Here is a 26224-nt window from a genome sequence, read left to right on the forward strand (position 1 = left end):
GCGAGATGAGGCCTATTTCCGATGAGGCCTCTGGAGACTAATGACACCAAACCTCTGGAACTTCGAAAGGGTCTTTCACACCCTTGGTGCAACTCAAGAAGTTCACCGCCATACCCGTCTTCACTCGAGAGGAAGCACGATGGTCCCGCCCACATCCAGCGGAGCCCCGTTTCCCCCTCGTAGCTCGAGATGAGGGATCCTTTCCCTGCTTTCAACGGGAAAGAATTCCCTGCGTTCCCATCGCATCTCAAGAGGAGGCACTCTCAACAGGAAAGGCGAGAGGAACTCCATGGTCGTACCACCATTCCAAGAGTCCCCCAGATGTCTCAGTCCATTTCAGAGGAACCTCTTTGCCCTGCACTGGCTCATCTTTCACGCCGAGGATCGACTCACAACACGGTGGCACGTGGGACAGCCCTGTGGGAAAGCCTCGAGGGAAAGCCTCGAGGGAAAACCACAGATCCTTTGATCCACGCGACGGGAAGCATGACATTGCTGCTACAGCCTGGAAGGAAAGCGCACATGCATGCCCCCACTCGTGACGAGGCCTGACTCCCCTGGGGAGACTCCAGAAGTACCCAAAGATCCATGTCAGCCCCTGAGAAGAATCCTCGGTTCCGGCCCTGACTCCACACAAGTTTTTGGCCCCGGTATCGACGGGAGAGGAATCCCGAGAGACCCCCTAGCAACTCGCATGGGGACTGGCCTCTCCTGAGGCCACCAGGGCGGGTCTCTGAGGTCCCCGTCGTAACTCGAGAACACCTGCCGCAACTCGAGAAAATCCAGGAAGTTCTCCCTTCCAGGCGAGATGAGGCCTATTTCCGATGAGGCCTCTGGAGACTAATGACACCAAACCTCTGGAACTTCGAAAGGGTCTTTCACACCCTTGCTGCAACTCAAGAAGTTCACCGCCATACCCGTCTCCACTCGAGAGGAAGCACGATGGTCCCGCCCACATCCAGAGGAGCCCCGTTTCCCCCTCGTAGCTCGAGATGAGGGATCCTTTCCCTGCTTTCAACGGGAAAGAATTCCCGGCGTTCCCGTCGCATCTCAAGAGGAGGCACTCTCAACAGGAAAGGCGAGAGGAACTCCATGGTCGTACCACCATTCCAAGAGTCCCCCAGATGTCTCAGTCCATTCCAGAGGAACCTCTTTGCCCTGCACTGGCTCATCTTTCACGCCGAGGATCGACTCACAACACGGTGGCACGTGGGACAGCCCTGTGGGAAAGCCTCGAGGGAAAGCCTCGAGGGAAAAACACAGATCCTTTGATCCACGCGACGGGAAGCGTGACATTGCTGCTACAGCCTGGAAGGAAAGCGCACGTGCATGCCCCCACTCGAGACGAGGCCTGACTCCCCTGGGGAGACTCCAGAAGTACCCAAAGATCCATGTCAGCCCCTGAGAGGAATCCTCGGTTCCGGCCCTGACTCCACACAAGGTTTTTGGCCCCGGTATCGACGGGAGAGGAATCCCGAGAGGCCCCCTAGCAACTCGCATGGGGACTGGCCTCTCCTGAGGCCACCAGGGCCGGTCCCTGAGGTCCCCGTCGTAACTCGAGAACACCTGCCGCAACTCGAGAAAATCCAGGAAGTTCTCCCTTCCAGGCGAGATGAGGCCTATTTCCGATGAGGCGTCTGGAGACTAATGACACCTAACCTCTGGAACTTCGAAAGGGTCTTTCACAACCTTGCTGCAACTCAAGAAGTTCACCACCATACCCGTCTCCACTCGAGAGGAAGCACGATGGTCCCGACCACATCCAAAGGAGCCCCGTTTCCCCCTCGTAGCTCGAGATGAGGGATCCTTTCCCTGCTTTCAACGGGAAAGAATTCCCTGCGTTCCCGTCGCATCTCAAGAGGAGGCACTCTCAACAGGAAAGGCGAGAGGAACACCATGGTCGTACCACCATTCCAAGAGTCCCCCAGATGTCTCAGTCCATTCCAGAGGAAGCTCTTTGCCCTGCACTGGCTCATCTTTCACGCCGAGGATCGAATCACACCACGGTGGCACGTGGGACAGCCCTGTGGGAAAGCCTCGAGGGAAAGCCTCGAGGGAAAACCACAGATCCTTTGATCCAAGCGACGGGAAGCGTGACATTGCTGCTAAAGCCTGGAAGGAAAGCGCACGCGCATGCCCCCACTCGAGACGAGGCCTGACTCCCCTGGGGAGACTCCAGAAGTACCCAAAGATCCATGTCAGCCCCTGAGAGGAATCCTCGGTTCCGGCCCTGACTCCACACAAGGTTTTTGGCCCCGGTATCGACGGGAGAGGAATCCCGAGAGGCCCCCTAACAACTCGCATGGGGACTGGCCTCTCCTGAGGCCAACAGGGCGGGTCCCTGAGGTCCCCGTCGTAACTCGAGAACACCTGCCGCAACTCGAGAAAATCCAGGAAGTTCTCCCTTCCAGGCGAGATGAGGCCTATTTCCGATGAGGCGTCTGGAGACTAATGACACCTAACCTCTGGAACTTCGAAAGGGTCTTTCACACCCTTGCTGCAACTCAAGAAGTTCACCGCCATACCCGAGTCCACTCAAGAGGAAGCAGGATGGTCCCGCCCACATCCAGAGGAGCCCCGTTTCCCCCTCGTAGCTCGAGATGAGGGATCCTTTCCCTGCTTTCAACGGGAAAGAATTCCCGGCGTTCCCGTCGCATCTCAAGAGGAGGCACTCTCAACAGGAAAGGCGAGAGGAACTCCATGGTCGTACCACCATTCCAAGAGTCCCCCAGATGTCTCAGTCCATTCCAGAGGAACCTCTTTGCCCTGCACTGGCTCATTTTTCACGCCGAGAATCGACTCACACTACGGTGTCACGTGGGACAGCCCTGTGGGAAAGCCTCGAGGGAAAGCCTCAAGCGAAAACCGCAGATCCTTTGATCCACGCGACGGGAAGCGTGACATTGCTGCTACAGCCTGGAAGGAAAGTGCACGTGCATGCCCCCACACGAGACGAGGCCTGTCTCCCCTGGCGAGACTCCAGAAGTACCCAAAGATCCATATCAGTCCCTGAGAGGAATCCTCGGTTCCGGCCCTGACTCCACACAAGGTTTTTGGCCCCGGTATCGACGGGAGAGGAATCCCGAGGGGCCCCCTAGCAACACGCATAGGGACTGGCCTCTCCTGAGGCCAACAGGGCGGGTCCCTGAGGTCCCCGTCGTAACTCGAGAACACCTGCCGCAACTCGAGAAAATCAAGGAAGTTCTCCCTTCCAGGCGAGATGAGGCCTATTTCCGATGAGGCGTCTGGAGACTAATGACACCTAACCTCTGGAACTTCGAAAGGGTCTTTCACACCCTTGCTGCAACTCAAGAAGTTCACCCCCATACCCGTCTCCACTCGAGAGAAAGCACGATGGTCCCGCCCACATCCAGAGGAGCCCCGTTTCCCCCTCGTAGCTCGAGATGAGGGATCCTTTCCCTGCTTTCAACAGCAAAAAATTCCCGGCGTTCCCGTCGCATCTCAAGAGGAGGCACTCTCAACAGGAAAGGCGAGAGGAACTCCATGGTCGTACCACCATTCCAAGAGTCCCCCAGATGTCTCAGTCCATTCCAGAGGAACCTCTTTACCCTGCACTGGCTCATCTTTCACGCCGAGGATCGACTCACACCACGGTGGCACGTGGGACAGCCCTGTGGGAAAGCCTCGAGGGAAAACCACACATCATTTGATCCACGCGACGGGAAGCGTGACATTGCTGCTACAGCCTGGTAGGAAAGTGCACGTGCATGCCCCCACACGAGACGAGGCCTGACTCCCCTGGGGAGACTCCAGAAGGACCCAAAGATCCATGTCAGCCCCTGAGAGGAATCCTCGGTTCCGGCCCTGACTCCACACAAGGTTTTTGGCCCCGGTATCGACGGGAGAGGAATCCCGAGAGGACCCCTAGCAACTCGCATAGGGACTGGCCTCTCCTGAGGCCACCAGGGCGGGTCCCTGAGGTCCCCGTCGTAACTCGAGAACACCTGCCGCAACTCGAGAAAATCCAGGAAGTTCTCCCTTCCAGGCGAAATGAGGCCTATTTCCGATGAGGCGTCTGGAGACTAATGACACCTTACCTCTGGAACTTCGAAAGGGTCTTTCACAGCCTTGCTGCAACTCAAGAAGTTCACCACCATACCCGTCTCCACTAGAGAGGAAGCACGATGGTCCCGCCCACATCCAGAGGAGCCCCGTTTCCCCCTCGTAGCTCGAGATGAGGGATCCTTTCCCTGCTTTAAACGGGAAAGAATTCCCGGCGTTCCCGTCGCATCTCAAGAGGAGGCACTCTCAACAGGAAAGGCGAGAGGAACTCCATGGTCGTACCACCATTCCAAGAGTCCCCCAGATGTCTCAGTCCATTCCAGAGGAACCTCTTTGCCCTGCACTGGCTCATCTTTCACGCCCAGGATTGACTCACACCACGGTGGCACGTGGGACAGCCCTGTGGGAAAGCCTCGAGGGAAAGCCTCGAGGGAAAACCACAGATCCTTTGATCCACGCGACGGGAAGCGTGACATTGCTGCTACAGCCTGGAAGGAAAGCGCACGTGCATGCCCCCACTCGAGACGAGGCCTGACTCCCCTGGGGAGACTCCAGAAGTACCCAAAGATCCATGTCAGCCCCTGAGAGGAATCCTCGGTTCCGGCCCTGACTCCACACAAGGTTTTTGGCCCCGGTATCAACGGGAGAGGAATCCCGAGAGGCCCCCTAGCAACTCGCCTAGGGACTGGCCTCTCCTGAGGCCACCAGGGCGGGTCCCTGAGGTCCCCGTCGTAACTCGAGAACACCTGCCGCAACTCGAGAAAATCCAGGAAGTTCTCCCTTCCAGGCGAGATGAGGCCTATTTCCGATGAGGCCTCTGGAGACTAATGACACCTAACCTCTGGAACTTCGAAAGGGTCTTTCACACCCTTGCTGCAACTCAAGAAGTTCACCGCCATACCCGTCTCCACTAGAGAGGAAGCACGATGGTCCCGCCCACATCCAGAGGAGCCCCGTTTCCCCCTCGTAGCTCGAGATGAGGGATCCTTTCCCTGCTTTCAACGGGAAAGAATTCCCGGCGTTCCCGTCGCATCTCAAGAGGAGGCACTCTCAACAGGAAAGGCGAGAGGAACTCCATGGTCGTACCACCATTCCAAGAGTCCCCCAGATGTCTCAGTCCATTCCAGAGGAACCTCTTTGCCCTGCACTGGCTCATCTTTCACGCCGAGGATCGACTCACACCACGGTGGCACGTGGGACAGCCCTGTGGGAAAGCCTCGAGGGAAAACCACAGATCCTTTGATCCACGCGACGGGAAGCGTGACATTGCTGCTACAGCCTGGAAGGAAAGTGCACGTGCATGCCCCCACTCGAGACGAGGCCTGACTCCCCTGGGGAGACTCCAGAAGTACCCAAAGATCCATGTCAGCCCCTGAGAGGAATCCTCGGTTCCGGCCCTGACTCCACACAAGGTTTTTGGCCCCGGAATCGACGGGAGAGGAATCCCGAGAGGCCCCCTAGCAACTCGCATTGGGACTGGCCTCTCCTGAGGCCACCAGGGCGGGTCCCTGAGGTCCCCGTCGTAACTCGAGAACACCTGCCGCAACTCGAGAAAATCCAGGAAGTTCTCCCTTCCAGGCGAGATGAGGCCTATTTCCGATGAGGCGTCTGGAGACTAATGACACCTAACCTCTGGAACTTCGAAAGGGTCTTTCACACCCTTGCTGCAACTCAAGAAGTTCACCGCCATACCCGTCTCCACTCGAGAGGAAGCACGATGGTCCCGCCCACATCCAGAGGAGCCCCGTTTCCCCCTCGTAGCTCGAGATGAGGGATCCTTTCCCTGCTTTCAACGGCAAAAAATTCCCGGCGTTCCCGTCGCATCTCAAGAGGAGGCACTCTCAACAGGAAAGGCGAGAGGAACTCCATGGTCGTACCACCATTCCAAGAGTCCCCCAGATGTCTCAGTCCATTCCAGAGGAACCTCTTTGCCCTGCACTGGTTCATCTTTCATGCCGAGGATCGACTCACACCACGGTGGCACGTGGGACAGCCCTGTGGGAAAGCCTCGAGGGAAAGCCTCGAGGGAAAACCACAGATCCTTTGATCCAAGCGACGGGATGCGTGACATTGCTTCTAAAGCCTGGAAGGAAAGCGCACGCGCATGCCCCCACTCGAGACGAGGCCTGACTCCCCTGGGGAGACTCCAGAAGTACCCAAAGATCCATGTCAGCCCCTGAGAGGAATCCTCGGTTCCGGCCCTGACTCCACACAAGGTTTTTGGCCCCGGTATCGACGGGAGAGGAATCCCGAGAGGCCCCCTAACAACTCGCATGGGGACTGGCCTCTCCTGAGGCCACCAGGGCGGGTCCCTGAGGTCCCCGTCGTAACTCGAGAACACCAGCCGCAAATCGAGAAAATCCAGGAAGTTCTCCCTTCCAGGCGAGATGAGGCCTATTTCCGATGAGGCGTCTGGAGACTAATGACACCTAACCTCTGGAACTTCGAAAGGGTCTTTCACACCCTTGCTGCAACTCAAGAAGTTCACCGGCATACCCGTGTCCTCTCAAGAGGAAGCACGATGGTCCCGCCCACATCCAGAGGAGCCCCGTTTCCCCCTCGTAGCTCGAGATGAGGGATCCTTTCCCTGCTTTCAACGGGAAAGAATTCCCGGCGTTCCCGTCGCATCTCAAGAGGAGGCACTCTCAACAGGAAAGGCGAGAGGAACTCCATGGTCGTACCACCATTCCAAGAGTCCCCCAGATGTCTCAGTCCATTCCAGAGGAACCTCTTTGCCCTGCACTGGCTCATTTTTCACGCCGAGAATCGACTCACACCACGGTGTCACGTGGGACAGCCCTGTGGGAAAGCCTCGAGGGAAAGCCTCGATCGAAAACCGCAGATCCTTTGATCCACGCGACGGGAAGCGTGACATTGCTGCTACAGCCTGGAAGGAAAGTGCACGTGCATGCCCCCACACGAGACGAGGCCTGTCTCCCCTGGCGAGACTCCAGAAGTACCCAAAGATCCATATCAGTCCCTGAGAGGAATCCTCGGTTCCGGCCCTGACTCCACACAAGGTTTTTGGCCCCGGTATCGACGGGAGAGGAATCCCGAGGGGCCCCCTAGCAACACGCATAGGGACTGGCCTTCCTGAGGCCAACAGGGCGGGTCCCTGAGGTCCCCGTCGTAACTCGAGAACACCTGCCGCAACTCGAGAAAATCAAGGAAGTTCTCCCTTCCAGGCGAGATGAGGCCTATTTCCGATGAGGCGTCTGGAGACTAATGACACCTAACCTCTGGAACTTCGAAAGGGTCTTTCACACCCTTGCTGCAACTTAAGAAGTTCACCGCCATTCCCGTCTCCACTCGAGAGAAAGCACGATGGTCCCGCCCACATCCAGAGGAGCCCCGTTTCCCCCTCGTAGCTCGAGATGAGGGATCCATTCCCTGCTTTCAACGGCAAAAAATTCCCGGCGTTCCCGTCGCATCTCAAGAGGAGGCACTCTCAACAGGAAAGGCGAGAGGAACTCCATGGTCGTACCACCATTCTAAGAGTCCCCCAGATGTCTCAGTCCATTCCAGAGGAACCTCTTTGCCCTGCACTGGCTCATCTTTCACGCCGAGGATCGACTCACACCACGGTGGCACGTGGGACAGCCCTGTGGGAAAGCCTCTAGGGAAAACCACACATCATTTGATCCACGCGACGGGAAGCGTGACATTGCTGCTACAGCCTGGAAGGAAAGTGCACGTGCATGCCCCCACTCGAGACGAGGCCTGACTCCCCTGGGGAGACTCCAGAAGTACCCAAAGATCCATGTCAGCCCCTGAGAGGAATCCTCGGTTCCGGCCCTGACTCCACACAAGGTTTTTGGCCCCGGTATCGACGGGAGAGGAATCCCGAGAGGCCCCCTAGCAACTCGCATAGGGACTGGCCTCTCCTGAGGCCACCAGGGCGGGTTCCTGAGGTCCCCGTCGTAACTCGAGAACACCTGCCGCAACTGGAGAAAATCCAGGAAGTTCTCCCTTCCAGGCGAAATGAGGCCTATTTCCGATGAGGCGTCTGGAGACTAGTGACACCTAACCTCTGGAACTTCGAAAGGGTCTTTCACACCCTTGCTGCAACTCAGGAAGTTCACCGCCATACCCGTCTCCACTCGAGAGGAAGCACGATGGTCCCGCCCACATCCAGAGGAGCCCCGTTTCCCCCTCGTAGCTCGAGATGAGGGATCCTTTCCCTGCTTTCAACGGGAAAGAATTCCCGGCGTTCCCGTCGCATCTCAAGAGGAGGCACTCTCAACAGGAAAGGCGAGAGGAACTCCATGGTCGTACCACCATTCCAAGAGTCCCCCAGATGTCTCAGTCCATTCCAGAGGAAACTCTTTGCCCTGCACTGGCTCATCTTTCACGCCGAGGATCGACTCACACCACGGTGGCACGTGGGACAGCCCTGTGGGAAAGCCTCGAGGGAAAGCCTCGAGTGAAAATCACAGATCCTTTGATCCACGTGACAGGAAGCGTGACATTGCTGCTACAGCCTGGAAGGAAAGCGCACGTGCATGCCCCCACTCGAGACGAGGCCTGACTCCCCTGGGGAGACTCCAGAAGTACCCAAAGATCCATGTCAGCCCCTGAGAGGAATCCTCGGTTCCGGCCCTGACTCCACACAAGCTTTTTGGCCCCGGTATCGACGGGAGAGGAATCCCGAGAGGCCCCCTAGCAACTCGCATGGGGACTGGCCTCTCCTGAGGCCACCAGGGCCGTTCCCTGAGGTCCCCGTCGTAACTCGAGAACACCTGCCGCAACTCGAGAAAATCCAGGAAGTTCTCCCTTCCAGGCGAGATGAGGCCTATTTTCGATGAGGCGTCTGGAGACTAATGACACCTAAACTCTGGAACTTCGAAAGGGTCTTTCACACCCTTGCTGCAACTCAAGAAGTTCACCACCATACCCGTCTCCACTCGAGAGGAAGCACGATGGTCCCGACCACATCCAAAGGAGCCCCGTTTCCCCCTCGTAGCTCGAGATGAGGGATCCTTTCCCTGCTTTCAACGGGAAAGAATTCCCTGCGTTCCCGTCGCATCTCAAGAGGAGGCACTCTCAACAGGAAAGGCGAGAGGAACTCCATGGTCGTACCACCATTCCAAGAGTCCCCCAGATGTCTCAGTCCATTCCAGAGGAAGCTCTTTGCCCTGCACTGGCTCATCTTTCACGCCGAGGATCGACTCACACCACGGTGGCACGTGGGACAGCCCTGTGGGAAAGCCTCGAGGGAAAGCCTCGAGGGAAAACCACAGATCCTTTGATCCAAGCGACGGGAAGCGTGACATTGCTGCTACAGCCTGGAAGGAAAGCGCACGTGCATGCCCCCACTCGAGACGAGGCCTGACTCCCCTGGGAGACTCCAGAAGTACCCAAAGATCCATGTCAGCCCCTGAGAGGAATCCTCGGTTCCGGCCCTGACTCCACACAAGGTTTTTGGCCCCGGTATCGACGGGAGAGGAATCCCGAGAGGCCCCCTAGCAACTCGCATGGGGACTGGCCTCTCCGGAGGCCACCAGGGCGGGTCGCTGAGGTCCCCGTCGTAATTCGAGAACACCTGCCGCAACTCGAGAAAATCCAGGAAGTTCTCCCTTCCAGGCGAGATGAGGCCTATTTCCGATGAGGCCTCTGGAGACTAATGACACCTAACCTCTGGAACTTCGAAAGGGTCTTTCACACCTTGCTGCAACTCAAGAAGTTCACCGCCATACCCGTCTCCACTCGAGAGGAAGCACGATGGTCCCGCCCACATCCAGAGGAGCCCCGTTTCCCCCTCGTAGCTCGAGATGAGGGATCCTTTCCCTGGTTTCAACGGGAAAGAATTCCCGGCGTTCCCGTCGCATCTCAAGAGGAGGCACTCTCAACAGGAAAGGCGAGAGGAACTCCATGGTCGTACCACCATTCCAAGAGTCCCCCAGATGTCTCAGTCCATTCCAGAGGAACCTCTTTGCCCTGCACTGGCTCATCTTTCACGCCGAGGATCGACTCACAACACGGTGGCACGTGGGACAGCCCTGTGGGAAAGCCTCGAGGGAAAGCCTCGAGGGAAAACCACAGATCCTTTGATCCACGCGACGGGAAGCGTGACATTGCTGCTACAGCCTGGAAGGAAAGCGCACGTGCATGCCCCCACTCGAGACGAGGCCTGACTCCCCTGGGGAGACTCCAGAAGTACCCAAAGATCCATGTCAGCCCCTGAGAGGAATCCTCGGTTCCGGCCTTGACTCCACACAAGCTTTTTGGCCCCGGTATCGACGGGAGAGGAATCCCGAGAGGCCCCCTAGCAACTCGCATGGGGACTGGCCTCTCCTGAGGCCACCAGGGCGGGTCCCTGAGGTCCCCGTCGTAACTCGAGAACACCTGCCGCAACTCCAGAAAATCCAGGAAGTTCTCCCTTCCAGGCGAGATGAGGCCTATTTCCGATGAGGCCTCTGGAGACTAATGACACCTAACCTCTGGAACTTCGAAAGGGTCTTTCACACCCTTGCTGCAACTCAAGAAGTTCACCGCCATATCCGTCTCCACTCGAGATGAAGCACGATGGTCCCGCCCACATCCAGAGGAGCCCCGTTTCCCCCTCGTAGCTCGAGATGAGAGATCCTTTCCCTGCTTTCAACGGCAAAAAATTCCCGGCGTTCCCGTCGCATCTCAAGAGGAGGCACTCTCAATAGGAAAGGCGAGAGGAACTCCATGGTCGTACCACCATTCCAAGAGTCCCCCAGATGTCTCAGTCCATTCCAGAGGAACCTCTTTGCCCTGCACTGGCTCATCTTTCACGCAGAGGATCGACTCACACCACGGTGGCACGTGGGACAGCCCTGTGGGAAAGCCTCGAGGGAAAACCACACATCATTTGATCCACGCGACGGGAAGCGTGACATTGCTGCTACAGCCTGGAAGGAAAGTGAACGTGCATGCCCTCACTCGAGACGAGGCCTGACTCCCTTGGGGAGACTCCAGAAGTACCCAAAGATCCATGTCAGCCCCTGAGAGGAATCCTCGGTTCCGGCCCTGACTCCACACAAGGTTTTTGGCCCCGGTATCGACGGGAGAGGAATACCGAGAGGCCCCCTAGCAACTCGCATGGGGACTGGCCACTCCGGAGGCCACCAGGGCGGGTCGCTGAGGTCCCCGTCGTAATTCGAGAACACCTGCCGCAACTCGAGAAAATCCAGGAAGTTCTCCCTTCCAGGCGAGATGAGGCCTATTTCCGATGAGGCCTCTGGAGACTAATGACACCTAACCTCTGGAACTTCGAAAGGGTCTTTCACACCTTGCTGCAACTCAAGAAGTTCACCGCCATACCCGTCTCCACTCGAGAGGAAGCACGATGGTCCCGCCCACATCCAGAGGAGCCCCGTTTCCCCCTCGTAGCTCGAGATGAGGGATCCTTTCCCTGGTTTCAACGGGAAAGAATTCCCGGCGTTCCCGTCGCATCTCAAGAGGAGGCACTCTCAACAGGAAAGGCGAGAGGAACTCCATGGTCGTACCACCATTCCAAGAGTCCCCCAGATGTCTCAGTCCATTCCAGAGGAACCTCTTTGCCCTGCACTGGCTCATCTTTCACGCCGAGGATCGACTCACAACACGGTGGCACGTGGGACAGCCCTGTGGGAAAGCCTCGAGGGAAAGCCTCGAGGGAAAACCACAGATCCTTTGATCCACGCGACGGGAAGCGTGACATTGCTGCTACAGCCTGGAAGGAAAGCGCACGTGCATGCCCCCACTCGAGACGAGGCCTGACTCCCCTGGGGAGACTCCAGAAGTACCCAAAGATCCATGTCAGCCCCTGAGAGGAATCCTCGGATCCGGCCTTGACTCCACACAAGCTTTTTGGCCCCGGTATCGACGGGAGAGGAATCCCGAGAGGCCCCCTAGCAACTCGCATGGGGACTGGCCTCTCCTGAGGCCACCAGGGCGGGTCCCTGAGGTCCCCGTCGTAACTCGAGAACACCTGCCGCAACTCCAGAAAATCCAGGAAGTTCTCCCTTCCAGGCGAGATGAGGCCTATTTCCGATGAGGCCTCTGGAGACTAATGACACCTAACCTCTGGAACTTCGAAAGGGTCTTTCACACCCTTGCTGCAACTCAAGAAGTTCACCGCCATATCCGTCTCCACTCGAGATGAAGCACGATGGTCCCGCCCACATCCAGAGGAGCCCCGTTTCCCCCTCGTAGCTCGAGATGAGAGATCCTTTCCCTGCTTTCAACGGCAAAAAATTCCCGGCGTTCCCGTCGCATCTCAAGAGGAGGCACTCTCAATAGGAAAGGCGAGAGGAACTCCATGGTCGTACCACCATTCCAAGAGTCCCCCAGATGTCTCAGTCCATTCCAGAGGAACCTCTTTGCCCTGCACTGGCTCATCTTTCACGCAGAGGATCGACTCACACCACGGTGGCACGTGGGACAGCCCTGTGGGAAAGCCTCGAGGGAAAACCACACATCATTTGATCCACGCGACGGGAAGCGTGACATTGCTGCTACAGCCTGGAAGGAAAGTGAACGTGCATGCCCTCACTCGAGACGAGGCCTGACTCCCTTGGGGAGACTCCAGAAGTACCCAAAGATCCATGTCAGCCCCTGAGAGGAATCCTCGGTTCCGGCCCTGACTCCACACAAGGATTTTGGCCCCGGTATCGACGGGAGAGGAATCCCGAGAGGCGCCCTAGCAACTCGCATAGGGACTGGCCTCTCCTGAGGCCACCAGGGCGGGTCCCTGAGGTCCCCGTCGTAACTCGAGAACACCTGCCGCAACTCGAGAAAATCCAGGAAGTTCTCCCTTCCAGGCGAGATGAGGCCTATTTCCGATGAGGCGTCTGGAGACTAATGACACCTAACCTCTGGAACTTCGAAAGGGTCTTTCACACCCTTGCTGCAACTCAAGAAGTTCACCACCATACCCGTCTCCACTAGAGAGGAAGCACGATGGTCCCGCCCACATCCAGAGCAGCCCCGTTTCCCACTCTTAGCTCGAGATGAGGGATCCTTTCCCTGCTTTCAACGGGAAAGAATTCCCGGCGTTCCCGTCGCATCTCAAGAGGAGGCACTCTCAACAGGAAAGGCGAGAGGAACTCCATGGTCGTACCACCATTCCAAGAGTCCCCCAGATGTCTCAGTCCATTCCAGAGGAACCTCTTTGCCCTGCACTGGCTCATCTTTCACGCCGAGGATCGACTCCCACCACGGTGGCACGTGGGACAGCCCTGTGGGAAAGCCTCGAGGGAAAGCCTCGAGGGAAAACCACAGATCCTTTGATCCAAGCGACGGGAAGCGTGACATTGCTGCTACAGCCTAGAAGGAAAGCGCACGTGCATGCCCCCACTCGAGACGAGGCCTGACTCCCCTGGGGAGACTCCAGAAGTACCCAAAGATCCATGTCAGCCCCTGAGAGGAATCCTCGGTTCCGGCCCTGACTCCACACAAGGTTTTTGGCCCCGGTATCGACGGGAGAGGAATCCCGAGAGGCCCCCTAGCAACTCGCATGGGGACTGGCCTCTCCGGAGGCCACCAGGGCGGGTCCCTGAGGTCCCCGTCGTAATTCGAGAACACCTGCCGCAACTCGAGAAAATCCAGGAAGTTCTCCCTTCCAGGCGAGATGAGGCCTATTTCCGATGAGGCCTCTGGAGACTAATGACACCTAACCACTGGAACTTCGAAAGGGTCTTTCACACCTTGCTGCAACTCAAGAAGTTCACCGCCATACCCGTCTCCACTCGAGAGGAAGCACGATGGTCCCGCCCCCATCCAGAGGAGCCCCGTTTCCCCCTCGTAGCTCGAGATGAGGGATCCTTTCCCTGGTTTCAACGGGAAAGAATTCCCGGCGTTCCCGTCGCATCTCAAGAGGAGGCACTCTCAACAGGAAAGGCGAGAGGAACTCCATGGTCGTACCACCATTCCAAGAGTCCCCCAGATGTCTCAGTCCATTCCAGAGGAACCTCTTTGCCCTGCACTGGCTCATCTTTCACGCCGAGGATCGACTCACAACACGGTGGCACGTGGGACAGCCCTGTGGGAAAGCCTCGAGGGAAAGCCTCGAGGGAAAACCACAGATCCTTTGATCCACGCGACGGGAAGCGTGACATTGCTGCTACAGCCTGGAAGGAAAGCGCACGTGCATGCCCCCACTCGAGACGAGGCCTGACTCCCCTGGGGAGACTCCAGAAGTACCCAAAGATCCATGTCAGCCCCTGAGAGGAATCCTCGGTTCCGGCCTTGACTCCACACAAGCTTTTTGGCCCCGGTATCGACGGGAGAGGAATCCCGAGAGGCCCCCTAGCAACTCGCATGGGGACTGACCTCTCCTGAGGCCACCAGGGCGGGTCCCTGAGGTCCCCGTCGTAACTCGAGAACACCTGCCGCAACTCCAGAAAATCCAGGAAGTTCTCCCTTCCAGGCGAGATGAGGCCTATTTCCGATGAGGCGTCTGGAGACTAATGACACCTAACCTCTGGAACTTCGAAAGGGTCTTTCACACCCTTGCTGCAACTCAAGAAGTTCACCCCCATACCCGTCTCCACTCGAGAGAAAGCACGATGGTCCCGCCCACATCCAGAGGAGCCCCGTTTCCCCCTCGTAGCTCGAGATGAGGGATCCTTTCCCTGCTTTCAACAGCAAAAAATTCCCGGCGTTCCCGTCGCATCTCAAGAGGAGGCACTCTCAACAGGAAAGGCGAGAGGAACTCCATGGTCGTACCACCATTCCAAGAGTCCCCCAGATGTCTCAGTCCATTCCAGAGGAACCTCTTTACCCTGCACTGGCTCATCTTTCACGCCGAGGATCGACTCACACCACGGTGGCACGTGGGACAGCCCTGTGGGAAAGCCTCGAGGGAAAACCACACATCATTTGATCCACGCGACGGGAAGCGTGACATTGCTGCTACAGCCTGGAAGGAAAGTGCACGTGCATGCCCCCACACGAGACGAGGCCTGACTCCCCTGGGGAGACTCCAGAAGGACCCAAAGATCCATGTCAGCCCCTGAGAGGAATCCTCGGTTCCGGCCCTGACTCCACACAAGGTTTTTGGCCCCGGTATCGACGGGAGAGGAATCCCGAGAGGACCCCTAGCAACTCGCATAGGGACTGGCCTCTCCTGAGGCCACCAGGGCGGGTCCCTGAGGTCCCCGTCGTAACTCGAGAACACCTGCCGCAACTCGAGAAAATCCAGGAAGTTCTCCCTTCCAGGCGAAATGAGGCCTATTTCCGATGAGGCGTCTGGAGACTAATGACACCTTACCTCTGGAACTTCGAAAGGGTCTTTCACAGCCTTGCTGCAACTCAAGAAGTTCACCACCATACCCGTCTCCACTAGAGAGGAAGCACGATGGTCCCGCCCACATCCAGAGGAGCCCCGTTTCCCCCTCGTAGCTCGAGATGAGGGATCCTTTCCCTGCTTTAAACGGGAAAGAATTCCCGGCGTTCCCGTCGCATCTCAAGAGGAGGCACTCTCAACAGGAAAGGCGAGAGGAACTCCATGGTCGTACCACCATTCCAAGAGTCCCCCAGATGTCTCAGTCCATTCCAGAGGAACCTCTTTGCCCTGCACTGGCTCATCTTTCACGCCCAGGATTGACTCACACCACGGTGGCACGTGGGACAGCCCTGTGGGAAAGCCTCGAGGGAAAGCCTCGAGGGAAAACCACAGATCCTTTGATCCACGCGACGGGAAGCGTGACATTGCTGCTACAGCCTGGAAGGAAAGCGCACGTGCATGCCCCCACTCGAGACGAGGCCTGACTCCCCTGGGGAGACTCCAGAAGTACCCAAAGATCCATGTCAGCCCCTGAGAGGAATCCTCGGTTCCGGCCCTGACTCCACACAAGGTTTTTGGCCCCGGTATCAACGGGAGAGGAATCCCGAGAGGCCCCCTAGCAACTCGCCTAGGGACTGGCCTCTCCTGAGGCCACCAGGGCGGGTCCCTGAGGTCCCCGTCGTAACTCGAGAACACCTGCCGCAACTCGAGAAAATCCAGGAAGTTCTCCCTTCCAGGCGAGATGAGGCCTATTTCCGATGAGGCCTCTGGAGACTAATGACACCTAACCTCTGGAACTTCGAAAGGGTCTTTCACACCCTTGCTGCAACTCAAGAAGTTCACCGCCATACCCGTCTCCACTAGAGAGGAAGCACGATGGTCCCGCCCACATCCAGAGGAGCCCCGTTTCCCCCTCGTAGCTCGAGATGAGGGATCCTTTCCCTGCTTTCAACGGGAAAGAATTCCCGGCGTTCCCGTCGCATCTCAAGAGGAGGCACTCTCAACAGGAAAGGCGAGAGGAACTCCATGGTCGTACCACCATTCCAAGAGTCCCCCAGATGTCTCAGTCCATTCCAGAGGAACCTCTTTGCCCTGCACTGGCTCATCTTTCACGCCGAGGATCGACTCACACCACGGTGGCACGTGGGACAGCCCTGTGGGAAAGCCTCGAGGGAAAACCACAGATCCTTTGATCCACGCGACGGGAAGCGTGACATTGCTGCTACAGCCTGGAAGGAAAGTGCACGTGCATGCCCCCACTCGAGACGAGGCCTGACTCCCCTGGGGAGACTCCAGAAGTACCCAAAGATCCATGTCAGCCCCTGAGAGGAATCCTCGGTTCCGGCCCTGACTCCACACAAGGTTTTTGGCCCCGGAATCGACGGGAGAGGAATCCCGAGAGGCCCCCTAGCAACTCGCATTGGGACTGGCCTCTCCTGAGGCCACCAGGGCGGGTCCCTGAGGTCCCCGTCGTAACTCGAGAACACCTGCCGCAACTCGAGAAAATCCAGGAAGTTCTCCCTTCCAGGCGAGATGAGGCCTATTTCCGATGAGGCGTCTGGAGACTAATGACACCTAACCTCTGGAACTTCGAAAGGGTCTTTCACACCCTTGCTGCAACTCAAGAAGTTCACCGCCATACCCGTCTCCACTCGAGAGGAAGCACGATGGTCCCGCCCACATCCAGAGGAGCCCCGTTTCCCCCTCGTAGCTCGAGATGAGGGATCCTTTCCCTGCTTTCAACGGCAAAAAATTCCCGGCGTTCCCGTCGCATCTCAAGAGGAGGCACTCTCAACAGGAAAGGCGAGAGGAACTCCATGGTCGTACCACCATTCCAAGAGTCCCCCAGATGTCTCAGTCCATTCCAGAGGAACCTCTTTGCCCTGCACTGGTTCATCTTTCATGCCGAGGATCGACTCACACCACGGTGGCACGTGGGACAGCCCTGTGGGAAAGCCTCGAGGGAAAGCCTCGAGGGAAAACCACAGATCCTTTGATCCAAGCGACGGGATGCGTGACATTGCTTCTAAAGCCTGGAAGGAAAGCGCACGCGCATGCCCCCACTCGAGACGAGGCCTGACTCCCCTGGGGAGACTCCAGAAGTACCCAAAGATCCATGTCAGCCCCTGAGAGGAATCCTCGGTTCCGGCCCTGACTCCACACAAGGTTTTTGGCCCCGGTATCGACGGGAGAGGAATCCCGAGAGGCCCCCTAACAACTCGCATGGGGACTGGCCTCTCCTGAGGCCACCAGGGCGGGTCCCTGAGGTCCCCGTCGTAACTCGAGAACACCAGCCGCAAATCGAGAAAATCCAGGAAGTTCTCCCTTCCAGGCGAGATGAGGCCTATTTCCGATGAGGCGTCTGGAGACTAATGACACCTAACCTCTGGAACTTCGAAAGGGTCTTTCACACCCTTGCTGCAACTCAAGAAGTTCACCGGCATACCCGTGTCCTCTCAAGAGGAAGCACGATGGTCCCGCCCACATCCAGAGGAGCCCCGTTTCCCCCTCGTAGCTCGAGATGAGGGATCCTTTCCCTGCTTTCAACGGGAAAGAATTCCCGGCGTTCCCGTCGCATCTCAAGAGGAGGCACTCTCAACAGGAAAGGCGAGAGGAACTCCATGGTCGTACCACCATTCCAAGAGTCCCCCAGATGTCTCAGTCCATTCCAGAGGAACCTCTTTGCCCTTCACTGGCTCATTTTTCACGCCGAGAATCGACTCACACCACGGTGTCACGTGGGACAGCCCTGTGGGAAAGCCTCGAGGGAAAGCCTCGATCGAAAACCGCAGATCCTTTGATCCACGCGACGGGAAGCGTGACATTGCTGCTACAGCCTGGAAGGAAAGTGCACGTGCATGCCCCCACACGAGACGAGGCCTGTCTCCCCTGGCGAGACTCCAGAAGTACCCAAAGATCCATATCAGTCCCTGAGAGGAATCCTCGGTTCCGGCCCTGACTCCACACAAGGTTTTTGGCCCCGGTATCGACGGGAGAGGAATCCCGAGGGGCCCCCTAGCAACACGCATAGGGACTGGCCTTCCTGAGGCCAACAGGGCGGGTCCCTGAGGTCCCCGTCGTAACTCGAGAACACCTGCCGCAACTCGAGAAAATCAAGGAATTTCTCCCTTCCAGGCGAGATGAGGCCTATTTCCGATGAGGCGTCTGGAGACTAATGACACCTAACCTCTGGAACTTCGAAAGGGTCTTTCACACCCTTGCTGCAACTTAAGAAGTTCACCGCCATTCCCGTCTCCACTCGAGAGAAAGCACGATGGTCCCGCCCACATCCAGAGGAGCCCCGTTTCCCCCTCGTAGCTCGAGATGAGGGATCCATTCCCTGCTTTCAACGGCAAAAAATTCCCGGCGTTCCCGTCGCATCTCAAGAGGAGGCACTCTCAACAGGAAAGGCGAGAGGAACTCCATGGTCGTACCACCATTCCAAGAGTCCCCCAGATGTCTCAGTCCATTCCAGAGGAACCTCTTTGCCCTGCACTGGCTCATCTTTCACGCCGAGGATCGACTCACACCACGGTGGCACGTGGGACAGCCCTGTGGGAAAGCCTCTAGGGAAAACCACACATCATTTGATCCACGCGACGGGAAGCGTGACATTGCTGCTACAGCCTGGAAGGAAAGTGCACGTGCATGCCCCCACTCGAGACGAGGCCTGACTCCCCTGGGGAGACTCCAGAAGTACCCAAAGATCCATGTCAGCCCCTGAGAGGAATCCTCGGTTCCGGCCCTGACTCCACACAAGGTTTTTGGCCCCGGTATCGACGGGAGAGGAATCCCGAGAGGCCCCCTAGCAACTCGCATAGGGACTGGCCTCTCCTGAGGCCACCAGGGCGGGTTCCTGAGGTCCCCGTCGTAACTCGAGAACACCTGCCGCAACTGGAGAAAATCCAGGAAGTTCTCCCTTCCAGGCGAAATGAGGCCTATTTCCGATGAGGCGTCTGGAGACTAGTGACACCTAACCTCTGGAACTTCGAAAGGGTCTTTCACACCCTTGCTGCAACTCAGGAAGTTCACCGCCATACCCGTCTCCACTCGAGAGGAAGCACGATGGTCCCGCCCACATCCAGAGGAGCCCCGTTTCCCCCTCGTAGCTCGAGATGAGGGATCCTTTCCCTGCTTTCAACGGGAAAGAATTCCCGGCGTTCCCGTCGCATCTCAAGAGGAGGCACTCTCAACAGGAAAGGCGAGAGGAACTCCATGGTCGTACCACCATTCCAAGAGTCCCCCAGATGTCTCAGTCCATTCCAGAGGAAACTCTTTGCCCTGCACTGGCTCATCTTTCACGCCGAGGATCGACTCACACCACGGTGGCACGTGGGACAGCCCTGTGGGAAAGCCTCGAGGGAAAGCCTCGAGTGAAAATCACAGATCCTTTGATCCACGTGACAGGAAGCGTGACATTGCTGCTACAGCCTGGAAGGAAAGCGCACGTGCATGCCCCCACTCGAGACGAGGCCTGACTCCCCTGGGGAGACTCCAGAAGTACCCAAAGATCCATGTCAGCCCCTGAGAGGAATCCTCGGTTCCGGCCCTGACTCCACACAAGCTTTTTGGCCCCGGTATCGACGGGAGAGGAATCCCGAGAGGCCCCCTAGCAACTCGCATGGGGACTGGCCTCTCCTGAGGCCACCAGGGCCGTTCCCTGAGGTCCCCGTCGTAACTCGAGAACACCTGCCGCAACTCGAGAAAATCCAGGAAGTTCTCCCTTCCAGGCGAGATGAGGCCTATTTTCGATGAGGCGTCTGGAGACTAATGACACCTAAACTCTGGAACTTCGAAAGGGTCTTTCACACCCTTGCTGCAACTCAAGAAGTTCACCACCATACCCGTCTCCACTCGAGAGGAAGCACGATGGTCCCGACCACATCCAAAGGAGCCCCGTTTCCCCCTCGTAGCTCGAGATGAGGGATCCTTTCCCTGCTTTCAACGGGAAAGAATTCCCTGCGTTCCCGTCGCATCTCAAGAGGAGGCACTCTCAACAGGAAAGGCGAGAGGAACTCCATGGTCGTACCACCATTCCAAGAGTCCCCCAGATGTCTCAGTCCATTCCAGAGGAAGCTCTTTGCCCTGCACTGGCTCATCTTTCACGCCGAGGATCGACTCACACCACGGTGGCACGTGGGACAGCCCTGTGGGAAAGCCTCGAGGGAAAGCCTCGAGGGAAAACCACAGATCCTTTGATCCAAGCGACGGGAAGCGTGACATTGCTGCTACAGCCTGGAAGGAAAGCGCACGTGCATGCCCCCACTCGAGACGAGGCCTGACTCCCCTGGGGAGACTCCAGAAGTACCCAAAGATCCATGTCAGCCCCTGAGAGGAATCCTCGGTTCCGGCCCTGACTCCACACAAGGTTTTTGGCCCCGGTATCGACGGGAGAGGAATCCCGAGAGGCCCCCTAGCAACTCGCATGGGGACTGGCCTCTCCGGAGGCCACCAGGGCGGGTCGCTGAGGTCCCCGTCGTAATTCGAGAACACCTGCCGCAACTCGAGAATATCCAGGAAGTTCTCCCTTCCAGGCGAGATGAGGCCTATTTCCGATGAGGCCTCTGGAGACTAATGACACCTAACCTCTGGAACTTCGAAAGGGTCTTTCACACCTTGCTGCAACTCAAGAAGTTCACCGCCATACCCGTCTCCACTCGAGAGGAAGCACGATGGTCCCGCCCACATCCAGAGGAGCCCCGTTTCCCCCTCGTAGCTCGAGATGAGGGATCCTTTCCCTGGTTTCAACGGGAAAGAATTCCCGGCGTTCCCGTCGCATCTCAAGAGGAGGCACTCTCAACAGGAAAGGCGAGAGGAACTCCATGGTCGTACCACCATTCCAAGAGTCCCCCAGATGTCTCAGTCCATTCCAGAGGAACCTCTTTGCCCTGCACTGGCTCATCTTTCACGCCGAGGATCGACTCACAACACGGTGGCACGTGGGACAGCCCTGTGGGAAAGCCTCGAGGGAAAGCCTCGAGGGAAAACCACAGATCCTTTGATCCACGCGACGGGAAGCGTGACATTGCTGCTACAGCCTGGAAGGAAAGCGCACGTGCATGCCCCCACTCGAGACGAGGCCTGACTCCCCTGGGGAGACTCCAGAAGTACCCAAAGATCCATGTCAGCCCCTGAGAGGAATCCTCGGTTCCGGCCTTGACTCCACACAAGCTTTTTGGCCCCGGTATCGACGGGAGAGGAATCCCGAGAGGCCCCCTAGCAACTCGCATGGGGACTGGCCTCTCCTGAGGCCACCAGGGCGGGTCCCTGAGGTCCCCGTCGTAACTCGAGAACACCTGCCGCAACTCCAGAAAATCCAGGAAGTTCTCCCTTCCAGGCGAGATGAGGCCTATTTCCGATGAGGCCTCTGGAGACTAATGACACCTAACCTCTGGAACTTCGAAAGGGTCTTTCACACCCTTGCTGCAACTCAAGAAGTTCACCGCCATATCCGTCTCCACTCGAGATGAAGCACGATGGTCCCGCCCACATCCAGAGGAGCCCCGTTTCCCCCTCGTAGCTCGAGATGAGAGATCCTTTCCCTGCTTTCAACGGCAAAAAATTCCCGGCGTTCCCGTCGCATTTCAAGAGGAGGCACTCTCAATAGGAAAGGCGAGAGGAACTCCATGGTCGTACCACCATTCCAAGAGTCCCCCAGATGTCTCAGTCCATTCCAGAGGAACCTCTTTGCCCTGCACTGGCTCATCTTTCACGCAGAGGATCGACTCACACCACGGTGGCACGTGGGACAGCCCTGTGGGAAAGCCTCGAGGGAAAACCACACATCATTTGATCCACGCGACGGGAAGCGTGACATTGCTGCTACAGCCTGGAAGGAAAGTGAACGTGCATGCCCTCACTCGAGACGAGGCCTGACTCCCTTGGGGAGACTCCAGAAGTACCCAAAGATCCATGTCAGCCCCTGAGAGGAATCCTCGGTTCCGGCCCTGACTCTACACAAGGATTTTGGCCCCGGTATCGACGGGAGAGGAATCCCGAGAGGCGCCCTAGCAACTCGCATAGGGACTGGCCTCTCCTGAGGCCACCAGGGCGGGTCCCTGAGGTCCCCGTCGTAACTCGAGAACACCTGCCGCAACTCGAGAAAATCCAGGAAGTTCTCCCTTCCAGGCGAGATGAGGCCTATTTCCGATGAGGCGTCTGGAGACTAATGACACCTAACCTCTGGAACTTCGAAAGGGTCTTTCACACCCTTGCTGCAACTCAAGAAGTTCACCACCATACCCGTCTCCACTAGAGAGGAAGCACGATGGTCCCGCCCACATCCAGAGCAGCCCCGTTTCCCACTCTTAGCTCGAGATGAGGGATCCTTTCCCTGCTTTCAACGGGAAAGAATTCCCGGCGTTCCCGTCGCATCTCAAGAGGAGGCACTCTCAACAGGAAAGGCGAGAGGAACTCCATGGTCGTACCACCATTCCAAGAGTCCCCCAGATGTCTCAGTCCATTCCAGAGGAACCTCTTTGCCCTGCACTGGCTCATCTTTCACGCCGAGGATCGACTCCCACCACGGTGGCACGTGGGACAGCCCTGTGGGAAAGCCTCGAGGGAAAGCCTCGAGGGAAAACCACAGATCCTTTGATCCAAGCGACGGGAAGCGTGACATTGCTGCTACAGCCTAGAAGGAAAGCGCACGTGCATGCCCCCACTCGAGACGAGGCCTGACTCCCCTGGGGAGACTCCAGAAGTACCCAAAGATCCATGTCAGCCCCTGAGAGGAATCCTCGGTTCCGGCCCTGACTCCACACAAGGTTTTTGGCCCCGGTATCGACGGGAGAGGAATCCCGAGAGGCCCCCTAGCAACTCGCATGGGGACTGGCCTCTCCGGAGGCCACCAGGGCGGGTCCCTGAGGTCCCCGTCGTAATTCGAGAACACCTGCCGCAACTCGAGAAAATCCAGGAAGTTCTCCCTTCCAGGCGAGATGAGGCCTATTTCCGATGAGGCCTCTGGAGACTAATGACACCTAACCACTGGAACTTCGAAAGGGTCTTTCACACCTTGCTGCAACTCAAGAAGTTCACCGCCATACCCGTCTCCACTCGAGAGGAAGCACGATGGTCCCGCCCCCATCCAGAGGAGCCCCGTTTCCCCCTCGTAGCTCGAGATGAGGGATCCTTTCCCTGGTTTCAACGGGAAAGAATTCCCGGCGTTCCCGTCGCATCTCAAGAGGAGGCACTCTCAACAGGAAAGGCGAGAGGAACTCCATGGTCGTACCACCATTCCAAGAGTCCCCCAGATGTCTCAGTCCATTCCAGAGGAACCTCTTTGCCCTGCACTGGCTCATCTTTCACGCCGAGGATCGACTCACAACACGGTGGCACGTGGGACAGCCCTGTGGGAAAGCCTCGAGGGAAAGCCTCGAGGGAAAACCACAGATCCTTTGATCCACGCGACGGGAAGCGTGACATTGCTGCTACAGCCTGGAAGGAAAGCGCACGTGCATGCCCCCACTCGAGACGAGGCCTGACTCCCCTGGGGAGACTCCAGAAGGACCCAAAGATCCATGTCAGCCCCTGAGAGGAATCCTCGGTTCCGGCCTTGACTCCACACAAGCTTTTTGGCCCCGGTATCGACGGGAGAGGAATCCCGAGAGGCCCCCTAGCAACTCGCATGGGGACTGGCCTCTCCTGAGGCCACCAGGGCGGGTCCCTGAGGTCCCCGTCGTAACTCGAGAACACCTGCCGCAACTCGAGAAAATCCAGGAAGTTCTCCCTTCCAGGCGAGATGAGGCCTATTTCCGATGAGGCCTCTGGAGACTAATGACACCTAACCTCTGGAACTTCGAAAGGGTCTTTCACACCCTTGCTGCAACTCAAGAAGTTCACCGCCATACCCGTCTCCACTAGAGAGGAAGCACGATGGTCCCGCCCACATCCAGAGGAGCCCCGTTTCCCCCTCGTAGCTCGAGATGAGGGATCCTTTCCCTGCTTTCAACGGGAAAGAATTCCCGGCGTTCCCGTCGCATCTCAAGAGGAGGCACTCTCAACAGGAAAGGCGAGAGGAACTCCATGGTCGTACCACCATTCCAAGAGTCCCCCAGATGTCTCAGTCCATTCCAGAGGAACCTCTTTGCCCTGCACTGGCTCATCTTTCACGCCGAGGATCGACTCACACCACGGTGGCACGTGGGACAGCCCTGTGGGAAAGCCTCGAGGGAAAGCCTCGAGGGAAAACCACAGATCCTTTGATCCACGTGACGGGAAGCGTGACATTGCTGCTACAGCCTGAAAGGAAAGCGCACGTGCATGCCCCTACTCGAGACGAGGCCTGACTCCACTGGGGTGACTCCAGAAGTACCCAAAGATCCATGTCAGCCCCTGAGAGGAATCCTCGGTTCCGGCCCTGACTCCACACAAGGTTTTTGGCCCCGGTATCGACGGGAGAGGAATCCCGAGAGGCCCCCTAGCAACTCGCATGGGGACTGGCCTCTCCGGAGGCCACCAGGGCGGGTCCCTGAGGTCCCCGTCGTAATTCGAGAACACCTGCCGCAACTCGATAAAATCCAGGAAGTTCTCCCTTCCAGGCGAGATGAGGCCTATTTCCGATGAGGCCTCTGGAGACTAATGACACCAAACCTCTGGAACTTCGAAAGGGTCTTTCACACCCTTGCTGCAACTCAAGAAGTTCACCGCCATACCCGTCTCCACTCGAGAGGAAGCACGATGGTCCCGCCCACATCCAGAGGAGCCTCGTTTCCCCCTCGTAGCTCGAGATGCGGGATCCTTTCCCTGGTTTCAACGGGAAAGAATTCCCGGCGTTCCCGTAGCATCTCAAGAGGAGGCACTCTCAACAGGAAAGGCGAGAGGAACTCCATGGTCGTACCACCATTCCAAGAGTCCCCCAGATGTCTCAGTCCATTCCAGAGGAACCTCTTTGCCCTGCACTGGCTCATCTTTCACGCCGAGGATCGACTCACAACACGGTGGCACGTGGGACAGCCCTGTGGGAAAGCCTCGAGGGAAAGCCTCGAGGGAAAACCACAGATCCTTTGATCCACGCGACGGGAAGCGTGACATTGCTGCTACAGCCTGGAAGGAAAGCGCACGTGCATGCCCCCACTCGAGACGAGGCCTGACTCCCCTGGGGAGACTCCAGAAGTACCCAAAGATCCATGTCAGCCCCTGAGAGGAATCCTCGGTTCCGGCCCTGACTCCACACAAGGTTTTTGGCCCCGGTATCGACGGGAGAGGAATCCCGAGAGGCCCCCTAGCAACTCGCATGGGGACTGGCCTCTCCTGAGGCCACCAGGGCGGGTCCCTGAGGTCCCCGTCGTAACTCGAGAACACCTGCCGCAACTCGAGAAAATCCAGGAAGTTCTCCCTTCCAGGCGAGATGAGGCCTATTTCCGATGAGGCGTCTGGAGACTAATGACACCTAACCTCTGGAACTTCGAAAGGGTCTTTCACACCCTTGCTGCAACTCAAGAAGTTCACCGCCATACCCGTCTCCACTCGAGAGGAAGCACGATGGTCCCGCCCACATCCAGAGGAGCCCCGTTTCCCCCTCGAAGCTCGAGATGAGGGATCCTTTTCCTGCTTTCAACGGGAAAGAATTCCCGGCGTTCCCGTCGCATCTCAAGAGGAGGCACTCTCAACAGGAAAGGCGAGAGGAAATCCATGGTCGTACCACCATTCCAAGAGTCCCACAGATGTCTCAGTCCATTCCAGAGGAAGCTCTTTGCCCTGCACTGGCTCATCTTTCACGCCGAGGATCGACTCACACCACGGTGGCACGTGGGACAGCCCTGTGGGAAAGCCTCGAGGGAAAGCCTCGAGGGAAAAACACAGATCCTTTGATCCACGCGACGGGAAGCGTGACATTGCTGCTACAGCCTGGAAGGAAAGCGCACGTGCATGCCCCCACTCGAGACGAGGCCTGACTCCACTGGGGAGACTCCAGAAGTACCCAAAGATCCATGTCAGCCCCTGAGAGGAATCCTCGGTTCCGGC

This window comes from Capricornis sumatraensis, chromosome 12 (assembly GCF_032405125.1).
Source record: "Capricornis sumatraensis isolate serow.1 chromosome 12, serow.2, whole genome shotgun sequence".
Lineage (NCBI taxonomy): Eukaryota > Metazoa > Chordata > Mammalia > Artiodactyla > Bovidae > Capricornis > Capricornis sumatraensis.